Consider the following 13,660-nt stretch of genomic DNA (forward strand, 5'->3'; position numbering starts at 1 on the left):
TGTATTCCTTTGAATCTGTATTTTTGTACCCTTTGGATAAATGCCTAGTGTACAATTGCTGGATCATAGGTTATTTCTACTTTTAACTTTTTGAGAAACCTCCATACTGTTTTACACAGTGGCTGCACCAGTTTGCATTCCCACCAACAGTGAAAGAGGGTTCCACTTCCTCCACATCCTTGCCAACATCTGTTGTTTCTTGTATTGTTAATTTTAACCATTCTGACAGGCGTGAGGTGGTATCTCATTGTGGTTTTGATTTGTATTTCCCTGATGCTGAGTGATGTTGAACATCTTTTTACGTGGCTGCTGGGCATCTGGATGTCTCTTTTGGAAAAGTGTCTTCTGTCTATTTCTTAACTAGATTATTTGTTTTTTAGGTGTTGAGTTTGAAAAGTTCTTTATGAATTTTGGATACTAACCCTTTATCCAATATGTCCTTTGCAAATGTCTTCTTCCATTACATAGGATGCCTTTTAGTTTCGTTGATGGTTTCACCATGCAGAAGTTTTCTTCACCATGCAAAAGCTTTTTATCTTGATGAAGTTCCAATAGTTCATTTTTGCTTTTGTTTCTCTTGCTTCCATAGACGTGTCTAGTAAGTTACTGAGACCAATGTAGACAAGGTTTCTGCCTGTATTCTCTTCTAGGATTTTCATAGTTTCCACTTTCAAATTTAAGTTTGTCATCCATTTTGAATTTGTTTTTGTGTATGGTGTAAGAAAGTCGTGCAGTTTCATTCTTCTGCATGTTGCTTTCCAGTTTTCCCAACACCATTTATTAAATAGCCTTTTTTTTCCATTTGGATATTCTTCCCTGCTTTGTCAAAGATAAGTAGACCACATAGTTGTGGGTCACCTTATGGGTTTTCTATTTTGTTGTACTGATCTCTGTGTCTGTTTGTGTGCCAGTACCATAGTAGTCTTGACGACTACAGCTTTATAAATATAGCTTGAAATCTTTAATAGTGATGCCTCCAGTTTTGTTTTTATTTTTCAGGATTGCTTTAGGTATTCTGTGTCTTTTGTTGCTCCATACAAATTTTGGGATCCATGTGTTCTAGCTCTGTTTAAAATTCTGGTGGTATTATGATGGGGATAGCATTAAATGTGTAGGTTAGTTTGAGTAGTATAGACATTTTAACAATGTTATTTTCTTCCAATCAATGAGCAGGGAATGATTTTCTATTTCTTTGTGTCCTCTTTAATTTCTTTCATAAGTGTTCTATAGTTTTCAAAGTACAAATATTTTACCTCTTTGGTTAAGTTTATCTATAGGTATCTAATTATTTTGGGTGCAATTGCAAATGGGATCAATTTCTTGATTTCTTTTTGTGCTGCTTCATTATTGGTATATTGAAATGCAACTAATTTATCTACATTGATTTTTATCCTGCAAATTTGCTGATCTCACGTGTTATTTCTAGCTATTTTTTGGTGGAGTCTTTCAGGATTTCTACAGAGAGCATCATGTCATCTGCATATAGTGAAAGTTTGACTTCTTCCTTGCCAATTTGGATGCTTTTTATTCCTTTTAATTTTCTCTTTTTTTTTTACATTTATTTATTTTTGAGAGACAGAGAAAGACAGAGCACAAGTGGGAGAGGGACAGAGAGAGATGGAGACACAGAATCTGAAGCAGGCTTCAGGCTCTGAGCTGTCAGCACAGAGCCCTATGTGGGGCTGGAACTCATAAACCATGAGATCATGACCTGAACCGAAGTCGGTTGCTTAACCAACTGACGCACCCAGGTGCCCCTCCTTTCCATTTTCTGATTGCTGAGGCTAAAACTCCAGCACTATGTTAAGTAACATTGAGAGTAGACATCTTTGTCTTGTTCCTGACCACAGGGGAAAGGTTCTAATTTTTTCCCCAATGAGGATGATAATAGAGCCAGTCTTTGATATATGGCATTTATGATGTTATGTTCCATATATCTCAAATTTGTTGAGATTTTTATATTAATCAAGAATGGATGCTGTATTTTGTCAAATGCTTTTTCTGCATCTACTGAGAGGATCATATAGTTCTTATCCTTTCTTTCATTAATTTATTAATGCAGTATATCACATTGATGGATTTGAACCAACCCTGCAGCCCAGGAACAAATCCCACTTGATTGTGGTGAATAATTCTTTACATTTGGATTCAATTTGCTAGTATCTTGTTGGGAATTTTTGCGTCCATGTTTAACAGGGATGTTGGCCTGTAATTCTGCCTTTCAATGAAATTTTGGTTTTGAAGTCAAGATAATGCTGGACTCATAGAATGAATTTGGAAGTTTTGGAACAGTTTGAGAAAAATATATATTAACTCTTCTTTAAATATCTGGTAGAATTCTCCTGGGAAAATATCTGGCCCTGTACTTTTGCTTGTTGTGAGATATTTGTTACTGTTGCAATTTCTTTGTGGTTATTGGTTTGTTCAAATTTTCTATTTCTTCCTGTTTCAGCTTTCATAATTTACATGTTTCTCAGAATTTATTCATTACTTCCAGATTGCCCAGTTTTTTGGCATATAATTTTTCACAATATTCTCTTATAATTGTATTTCTGTGGTGTTGGTTGTGATCTCTTCCCTTTCATTTGTGATTTTATTTTTTAAGCCCTTTATCTTTTCTTCATGATAAGTCTGGCTATGGGATTATCAATTTCATTAATTCTTTGAAAGAACCAGCTCTTAGTTTTGCTGTTATGTTAATACTGGTTTTTGTTTGTTTGTTTCTAGATCATTAATTTCTGGAGTAGTCTTTTTTTTTTTCCTTCTCTTCTGCTGGTTTTAGGCTTTATTTGCTGCTAATTTTCTATCTCCTTTAGGTGTAAGGTTAGGTTGTGTATTCGAGACCTTTATTGCTGCTTGAGGTAGGCCTGTATTGCAATATACTTCCCTCTTAGGACTACCTCTGCTGCATTCCAAAAGTTTTGGAGTGTCGTGTTTTCATTTTCATTTCCCTCTATGTATTTTTTGCTGCTTATTTTAATTTTCTGGTTAACCCATTAACTGGTTAGTGGGATGCACTTTACCTTCCTTTTATGTGTAGTCTTTCCAAATTTTTTCTTGTGATTGACTTCAAATTTCATTGTATTGTGGTCAGAAAATATGCAAGGTATGATCTCAATATTTTTGTAATTGCTAAGGCCTGAGTTGTATCCCAGTGTATGATATATTCTGGACAATGTTCTGTGCACACTCAAAAGGAATGTGCATAGTCCCTCTTTTGGATGGAATATTCTGAATATATCTCTTAAGTCCATCCGTTCCAATGTGTCATTCAAAGCCATTGTTTCCTTGATGCATCTCTCCTTACATAATCTTTCCATTGCTATAAGTGGGGTGTTAAGTTCCTCTACTATTATTGTATTGTTTTCAATGTTTTTTTTTATATTTGTTATTAATTGATTCATATATTTGGGTTCTTCCAAAATTTGGGCCATAAATATTTATAATTGCTAGATCTTCTTGATGGATAGGCCCATTAATTATGATATAATGTCCTCCTTCATTTCTTGTTGCATTATTTGTTTTAAAGTGTAGTTTGTGTGATATAAGTATGACTACTCCAGCTTTATTTTGGCATTCATTATCATGATAGATGGTTCTTCATCCCCACTCATTCAATCTGTTGATGTCTTTGGGTCTAGAATGAATTAACTGTAGGCAGCATATAGATGGGTCTTGTTTGTTGTTGTTTTTTCCTTCCATTCTGATATCCTATATCTTATGATTGGAACATTTAATCCATTTACATTCAGGGTGATTATTGAAAATATGAGTTTAGTTCCATTGTGTTATCTGTAAAGTTGGTGTTTCTGGTGATGTTGTCTGTTCCTTTCTAGTCTTTGTTGCTTTTGGTCTTTTTGTCCCCACTCAGAGAGACCCCTTAATATTTCTTGCAGGGCTCGTTCAGTGGTCACCTACTCCATCAGTTTATGTTTGTCTTGGAAACTGTTTATCTCACCTTCTATTCTGAACGACTGATTTGCTGGATAAAGTATTCTTGGCTGCATATGTATCCCATTCAACACATTGAATATATCCTGCCATTCCCTTTGCCCTGCCAAGTTTCTGTGGACATACCTGCTGTGAATTCAATCTGTCTCCCCTTGTAGGTTAAGGAATGTTTTCCCCTTGATGCTTTCAAGATCCTTTCCTTGTCTATGTATTTTGTGAATTGGACCATGATATGCCTTAGCAATGCCTGACTTTTGTTGAATTTAGTGGGAGTTCTCTGTGCTTCTTGGATTTTGATGTCTGTGTCCTCCCTCATGTTAGGGACATTTTCAGCTATAAGTTGTTCAAATAAACCTTTCCCGCCTTTTCTCTCTCTTAAGCTTCTGGGACTTCTATGATACAGATGTTATTCCATTTTAATAAGTCAGTGAGTTTCCTAAGTCTTCCTTATTATCTATTACCTTGGTTTCCCTCTTCTTTTCAGCTTTGTTATTTTCCATAATTTTATTTTAAATATCACTAATTCATTCCTATGCTTCATCTACCCTCACTATTTTGGCATTCATTCAGGTTTGCAGCTTGGTTATAGCATTTTTAATTTAAGCCTTACTAAATTTTATCTCTGCAGTGAAGGATTTTCTAGTGTCTTATAGAATCCTTATAATTGTTAATTTAAATTCTAGTTCAGACATCTTCCTTATATCTCTATTAATTAAATCCCTGTCCATCATTTCTTCCTGTTATTTCTTTTGGGATAATTTCTCTGTCTTGTCATTTTGGAGGAAAAATAATAAAATTAAATTTAAAAATTAAAAATTGAATAAAGGAAGCTATATCTTAGATATGTTTTGGTCTGTTTTGTTAACAAGCTTTGTTAAGAGAAGCTTGACAGAAAAAAAGAAAAGATAAAAAAAATAAAAGTTAAAAAAATTACTCTTTCTGTATCCAAAACAAAAACATTTTAAAAAATGCCAAAAAAAACCCAAAGGAAGCTAGATCCTTTTTCCCCCTAGAGCTGAAGCTTTTCAGCACTCTATGATCAAGAGATTTACTGTGTTGGATGAGTTTGTGCTGCTCTTCTGGGAGAGGAGCCTTCTGATCTGACTCTCAGGTGGTTTTGCCCTAGTGGAGATGTTCCTGGAGGACACATGATGGGGGCAAGGCTTGTTCTAATGGGTCCATTCTCCACTAGTTGGCACTCTTTAGCTCACTTAGGTCAATCAGTGTTGGTGGGTTAGGGGTGAAAATGGCTTCTCCCTGTTCTCTAGTCTGCGGAGTAGGAACTTTGTGCCTTCACAGATGTACAAATGACTACCCCTCCTGTGTCCTTGGCTTTAATTAGATTCCCACTTTCACCCTGCCCTTGACCAAGGTGTCCACCTGCCTAGGAGGTGTAGCACTCTTGTTTTATCTCAGGAGAAACAGTATTTCAAAACCCCAACCTTCAGAGACCTCTTTGGCTTGGACCCATGCTGATCCCTGGGGAAGGGTCTCCTTGTGTTCTGGCAGGTACCAGCTGATCCCAGGGAACAGTGACGTGTTGGTGCCATGGCAGCACCTTGAAATTTATAGTAAATTACAACACACAACTGGTGCCATGGTTTGCTGCCCTCAGCTGGTATCTTTGATCCTATACTGGTGAGTAGGGCAACTCAATGGCATCAGCAGATTTCTTTTTGCCTGCGAAGAGGCCAGATCACCACTATCAAATGCACTCCAAGCAGAGGAACTGCTTCCCCCTGAGCAACTGAGGGGATCCTCAGACCATGCTGCCTTCTCCTGGGGTTCTGCCCTGCTTCCTCACCAGAGCACCACCAGGCACTGACCTATTAAACTTTAGCCTCTGCCTTCTACTGTTTATAAATACTGGCAGTATTGAAACCCTCTCCTTTTCCCCATCAATGGTTTGGGGGAAAGATTTCTTGTGTAGACCCATGTGTGTGTTTTCACCTTTTTTTTCACTCTTTCTCACAATCTTTCTGCTAGCTCATCTGTCTGCAATCAGGGCCTCCCCTTCCACTGCAGTGACTGTGGCTCTTTTCTCCCACAAATCAACTCTGCAGTTTCTACCTTCCACACATTTTTTTTGTATGTTTGTAGACTGGGGCTTTGTTCTCTAAGACTTCCAATCGAGTTCTTGGGTGTTCAAAATGATTTGTTATTTTCTAGCTTTTCAGAGGAGGAGGTAAGCTTAGAGAAAAAAAACCTCTCTGACTAGCTTTTTCATATATGGCCTTCATCATGTTCAATGTTCTCTCCAACCCTACTTTGTTGAGAGTTTTTTCATGTATTGATGTGTTATGTTGTCAAATGTTTTTTTCTGCATCTACTAAAATGATCATGTGATTTTTATCCTTTCTTTTATTGATATTATTTATCACATGGAATAATTTGCAAATATGAAATGATCCTTGCATCCCTGGAATAAAATCTCACTTGATCTTCATTAATGATTTTTTAATGTATGGTTGGAATTGGTTCGCTAATATTTTGGTAAGGATTTTTGCATCTATGGTCATGAGAGATATTGGCCTGTAATTTTACTTTTTGTAGTGTCTGTATTTGGTTTTGGTATCAGGGTATTTCTCCCTCTTCATAGAATGAAATTGGAACGTTCCTTTCCTTTATATTTTTTGGAATATTTTGAGAAGAATAGGTATTAAGTCTTGTTTAAATGTTGGGTAGATTTCACCGGTGAAACTATCTGATCCCAGACTTTAGTTTGTTGGATGATTTTTGATTACTGATTAAATTTCATTGCTAGTAACCTGTCTAATTAAATTTTATTCTTTTCTTATTCAGTTTGGGGAGGTTATATGTTTCTCACAATTTATACATTTCTACTAGGTTGTCCAATTGGTTGGCATATAATATTTCATAATATTGTCTTATAATTCTTTACATTTCTGTGGTGATGCCTGTTTTTCCTGCTATGCCCTCTCTGATTTTATTTTTTGTGTCCTCTTTCCCTCTTTTTTCTTTATTTGACTAAAAGTTTATGAATTTTCTTGCTATCTTCACAAATGATTGTGGTTTCATTGATCTGTTCCATTGTTTTTTTTAGTCTATATTTCATTTATTTCTGCTCTAATATTTATTGCTTCCTTCATTCTACTAGTTTTGAGCTTTGTTTTTCTTAGTCTTACTCTTTTACATGTAAGTTTATGTGGTTTATTTCAGGTTTCTTGCTTCTTGAGGTAGGCCTGCATATCTATAATTTTCCCCTCATAGCAGTTTTGATGTTTACCAAAGATTTTGTACTCTTGTGTTTTCATTTTCATTTTTCTCCATGAATTTTTTGACTCCCTAATTGATATTTTGTTTCACTTATTGTTTCTTAACATGCTATTCAACCTCCATGCATTTTTGCTCTTTCCAGACTTGTTTTATCATGGTTGATTTCTAGTTTTATAGTTTTGTGGTCAGAAAAGCTACATGGTATAATTTCGATCTTTTTGAGTTTGTTTAGACTTGTTTTGTGGCAGGGCCTGAAGTTGGACAAGACGCCTATATCCAGTGTGTCTGTTGAGTTTGCAGCAGCCTCAAACTACTGGGGTCTTTCTTTGTACTGTCCCCTGTAAGGTTTATGGTGGTGGGCAGAGCTGGTAGTGAGATCAGATGCCCCCCCACCCCAGTCCAAGTTGTGTGTGTGGTTATATTTCCTTCTCCCCAGGTAAGGAGTCATTTTGGAGTGGTGCTGGTCACTGTTGGGGCTGTTTGCACAGTGACATGCTTCTGGAGTAGCTTTGGTTAGACTCTTGTTGAGTGGAACAGGTTGGATGGAGCAGTCCATAGAACACGTAGGTGGGGTGCACCGTGTTAGCAAGGTTTGTGTTCACCTTCTTGTGGGAGGATACCTGGAGTTGCATGGAGAACTCCTGCCAAGTGGGGTAAGTTGGATGGAGAAGACCTCCAGGACAACATGGGGGCAAGGCACACTGTAAGCAAGCTACATGAAAGTGTTTGCAGTGGTTCCTACAGGTATCCCTGCATTTAGGCTGAAGGGTGGAGGAGAGAAATAGTACCAGCCAGCTCCTTTGTTCTTGGAGAAGTCTCTCAAGGATCCCTGCCCCTCATGAACATATTTTGAAACTAGCAAATAAGTCTACTTCCTGTATACCCCAGGGGACTCTCAAACTGGTGATTCTCTGCTTTATCTTGGTAGAGTTCTTGGTTATGCTGTCACTTTAATGACAGTGACTGTTTCCTATTGCTTGTTAGCTCTTTGAGTGTTGAACCTATTGATTTTTAATGTTCCTTTTATTAAGCCCCACTGATTGTAAAGCACTTTTAGTTTTCAATACTAAATGTTAAAAGGATTTGTCTTCCTTTGCCAGTACCCCCTGCTTGGGATGCCTAGTGTGGGGTTTACTCTTTCCTCTCCATGCCTCCCCTATTCCATGGTAAGTTTCTCAGGTCACTTTTGTTCCTGGCCCCATGCATGCCTTTCTTACAATTCTCAATGTGGCCTCTTCTGTTTAATTAAATAAATGCGATAAGCCTGTTCTGCAAGTCTTTGGGTCATTCTCTGAGTTATTTACACTGATTTCAGTTGTTATCTAGGGGTATCTGTAGGATCCTCCTACTCCCAACACCTTCCCTGGTACTCTTATCTCTGGTAGTTCTATCAGTGGCAGTCAGAAGTGTGTTAAAGTTCCCAAACATAATTTGATCTATTGTTCTTTTAGTTTTACCAGTTTTAATTTTAAGTATCTTGGAATATTTTCATTTGGATCATTATGTGTTCTTGGTGCATAGGTAATTTGTCATTATGTAATATCTGCCTCTAGTAATTTTCTTTGCTCTGAAATCTACTTTATCTGATGTTTATATAAACATCGTTTTTTTAATGTTTGCATTTATTTTCCATTCTTTTACTTGGAATTTTTCTAAATCATATTTGAAGTGAATTTCTCCACCCATGTGCAATAGAGACCCTCAGGATTTTAGAAATGTATGGAAGTGCTCTCAGATTGACAAAAAAGCATCTATAAAAACTGTGTCATCATAATTAATGGTGAAGGTCTGAATGATTGTTCTAAGATTGTAAACAGATTGCATATGTCTTGTCTTGACAATATTATCCAGTATGTTAGGGGAAGTTATAACAAAAATAATAAGGCAAATATAAATAAATATATATCACACAAATTGGTAAGAAAGCAAGAAAAGTACCCTATTTCCAAATGGCAAAATTGCTTACATATAAAATATCTAGGAAATCTACAAATAAAACCTCTATGATTTATAAGTAATTTTAGTAACATCACAGCATACAAGATCAACACAAAAAAGTGTGATGGATATTAAGGAGGTTACTTGTTGTGATGAGCACTGAGTGTAAATTCTACTCCTGAAACCAATATTACGCTGTATGTTAACTAACTAGAATTTAAATAAAAACTTGAAACAAATAAAAAATAATTATATTTCTATATGCCAATGACAGCTTTGCTTAAATTGAAACTAAAATTATGATATCATACACAATTACTGCACAATAAAGAAATGTTCTGTTATATAATTAACAAAACATTTGCAGTATCTGTATTCTGACAATTAAAAATTCTGTTGAGGGGGCCTGGGTGGCTCAGTTGGTTGAGTGTCCAACTTCAGCTCAGGTCATGATCTCACAGCTTATGAGTTCAAGCCCCATGTCGAGTTTTGTGCTATCTCAGAGCCTGGAGCCTCCTTCAGACTCTGTGTCTCCACTCTCTCTGCCCCTCCCCTACTCATGATCTGTATGTCTCTCTCTAAAAATTAAATAAACATTTAAAGAAATTTTAAATTCTGTTTAAATTTATTTATTTATGTAAAAAATATTTACTTATTCATTTTGAAAGAGAGAGAGAGAGCAAGAGCGAGGGGAGGGGCATAGAGAGAGGAGAGAGAGAATTCCGAGCAGGATCTATGTCACTAGCATGGAGGCTGATGAGGGGCTCAATCCCATGAAGCATGAAATCATGACCTGAGTCAAAATCAAGTGTTGGATGCTTAACCAACTGAGCCACCCAGATGCCTCTGTTGAAACAAATTTAAAATATGGACTTTCATTAATGAAAAGGCAAACAATACATGTGGATTAGAAAACTGAAAATAGTAAAGATGTTAACTCACTCCAAATTAATCTGTAGGTTTAATGAAATTCTTGTCAATTTCCCAGCAATTTTTTTGACATAAAAAACCTTATACAATTTATGTGGAAAAACACAAAGATTACAACATCTAAAACAATTTAAAAATAATGTTGGGAGAAACTATTATATCATAATAAATAGTAAACATTAGAGCCAATATTAACACTTACATACCTACAGTGATCAAAAGAGTGTGGAGTTGGTAGAGAATAGACACATAGATCAAGGGACTATAATAGAAATCCCAAATGTAGATCCACATAAATATATCTAGCTAATTTTTCCAGTTTTATTGATATATATTTGACATATGTAATGGTATAAGTTTAAGGTATATAGCCTTATTGTTTGACTTCCATATATTGCAAAATAATTATTGATGACAGTTTAGTTGACATGAATCATTGACACAGATACAATTAAAAGAGAAAGAGAAAAGAGAAAATAATTTTTTTTCTTGTGATGACAACTCTTGAAACTTATTGTCATAACAACTTTCATATATATCATACAGCAATGTCAATTATAGTCATACTGTATTTACATGCCTAGTACTTCTTTATCTTGTAACTGGATGATTGAACCTTTTCTCTAGATTCCTTCTATGCCATTCCTAACCGGCAACCACACATCTGTTCCCTTTTTCTATGAGTATGTTTTTTTTCTTCAGACTCCACGTAGAAATGAGATCATAGAGTATTTGTCTTTTTCTTCAGTCATCATGGTGCCCTCAAGTCATGTTTTCACAAATGGAAGGATTTTGTTTTTGTTTTTGTTTTTGTTTTATGGCTGAATAATGTTTGGCTTTAATGGTGTGTGTGTGTGTGTGTGTGTATCACAGCTTTTTAATTTATTAAGCTGTAAGTGGAAAGGTTGTTTGCATATCTTGGCTAGTAAATAATGCTGCTAATAACATGCAAGTACAGAAAAATTTTTGAATTTGTGTTTTCATTTCCTTTGGATATAGTCCCAGAAGAGGAATTGCTGGGTCACCTGCTAATTTTATACTCTATATTCTGAGGATCATTCATAACATTTTTCATAGTAGCTGTTCCAGTTTATGAACCTGCCAACAGTGCAGAAGGGTTCTACTTTTTTGTCACATCCTCACCAGCATTGGTTATCTCTTGTCTTTTTAATAATGGCTATTTAACAGGTGTGATGTGATATCTTATCGTGATTGGATTTGGATTTCCCTAATGACTACTGATTTGAGCATATTTTCATGTACCTGTTGGCCTTTCATATACATTCTCTACAGAAATGTCTATATAGGACATCTGTTGTTTTTTAATTAAATTACTTGTCTTTTTGTTTTTATTTGTTATTGAGATGTGTGAGGTTTTTTTTATGTAATTTGGACATTAACACATTATCAGATATATGGTTTTCAAATGTTTTTCCCATTACATACATTATCTTTTCACCTTGTTGATTATTATTATTATTTTTTTTTGCTGTGAAGAAGCTTTTCAAGTTGATATATTCTCAGTTGTTTATTTTTTATTTTATGGCTTGTGTTTTAAGCTATATTTAAAAATCGTTGTCAAGACCCATGTCATGGAGCTTTATTCCTTTGATTTTTCCCCCCAGGAGTTTCATGATTTTGTGTCTTACATTTAAGTTTTAAGCCATTTTGACTTAAATTTGTGAGTGACATAAGACAGGGGTCATTTCATTTGGGGTAGTTTCATTTTTTTCTCATTTAAAATCAAATATCCAATTTTCCCACCACCATTTATGGAAGGGACTGAATTTTTTCATTGAGTACTCTTAGCTGTATTGTAAATATTAGTTGACAACATATTCTTGGGTTTATTTCTGAGCTCTCAATTCTGTTCCATTGGTCTATGTGTCTGTTTTTTATTCTAGTAGCATACTGTTTTGATGGCCATAATTTATAGTAGAGATTAAAACCAGGAAGTATGATGCCCCCCACTTCATCTTCTTTCTCAGACTTCCTTTGTATATTCAGTGTTTTCTATAGTTCCATATAAATTTAAAAAAAAATTTGTATTTCTGTAAAAGATGCTATTGGAATCTTGATAGGGATTGCATCAAATCTATAATTATATTTTATTACTATAGGCATTTTAAGAATATTAGCTCCTTCAATCCATGAACAGAGGATAACTTTCCATGTGTTTGTATCATCATTAATTTCTTTCATCAATGCCTTTTGATTTTCAGAGTAGAGATCTTTCACCTCCTAGGTTAAGTTCATTCTTAATTGTTTTATTATTTTTGATGCTACTATAAATGGAATTGTTTTCTTTATTTCTTTTTTTATATAATTTGTTGTTAGTGTATAGAAATGCTACTGATATTTGTATGCTAATTTTGTATACTGCAAATTTACTGAATTTGTTGACAGGATCTCAGTTTCTTTGTTTATTTTTTAGAATTATGTATATATATATATGTATATATATATGTATATATGTATATATACATATATATATACATACATACATATGTATATATATATACATATATATATATACATACATACATATACATATACATACACACACACACACAATCATGTCATCAGGAAAGAAAGACAATTTTTCTTTTTCTTTTCCAATTCTGATTTCTTTCATTACCTTTTCTCAGCTGAGTGTTGTAGCAAGGATTTTCAATACTATGTTGAATAAGAAAGGTGAGAGTGGAAACGCTGGTCTTATTCTTAATCTAAAAGGGAAACCTTTTAAAGTTTCACAAGTAAATATGATATAATCTAAGGTCTCACTATATGTGACAGTTATTGTATTGACATATTTTATACCTAACTTATCAAGAATTTTATTTTATTTTATTTTTTTTATTTATCAAGAATTTTAACATTAATGTAAGTCAAACTTTGCCAATTGTTTTTTCTGCATGAAGATGATAATATGCTATTTACTCTCATCTTATTAATGTGACATACCACATTGATTTATTTCCATATATTGAACCATCCTTGCATCTCAGATGTAAATCTCACTTGATAATGGTGAATGATCCTTTTAACGTACTGTTAAATTTGTTTTTTTAGTATTTTATTATAATTTTTGCATCTAGGGGTGCCTGTGTAACACAAACGGTTAATCATCCAACTCTTGATTTCAGCTCAGGTCGTGATCTCATTGTTTGTGAGTTTGAGCTCTGCATCATGCTTCATGCTTATGGTGCAGAGCCTGCTTGGGAATCTCTCTTTCTCCTTCTCCTTCTGCCCCCCCAACAAATAAATAAGCTTTAAAAACATTTGCATCTATATTTTTCAGAGATTTTAGTGTGTAGTTTTCTTCACTCGTAGTTTTGTTTTCTGGCTTTGGTATCAGGGTGATGCTGGCTTCATAAAATGAAGTTTGGAGTATTTCCTGCTCTTTAATTTGGGGAAAGAGCTTGAGAAAGATTGGCCTCGATGCTTTAAATGTTTGTTAAAATTCACCAATGAAACCCACTTGTACTGGACTTTTCTTTAGGGGGAAAATTTTGGTTACTAATTCAATGTCATTACTAGTTTTGCTGGATTTTTAACTTTTAAACATTATTCTACTATTTTGCTGATGTTAAGATATTTTATA

Source organism: Panthera uncia, chromosome X (genome assembly GCF_023721935.1).
Source record: "Panthera uncia isolate 11264 chromosome X, Puncia_PCG_1.0, whole genome shotgun sequence".
NCBI classification, from domain to species: Eukaryota; Metazoa; Chordata; class Mammalia; order Carnivora; family Felidae; genus Panthera; species Panthera uncia.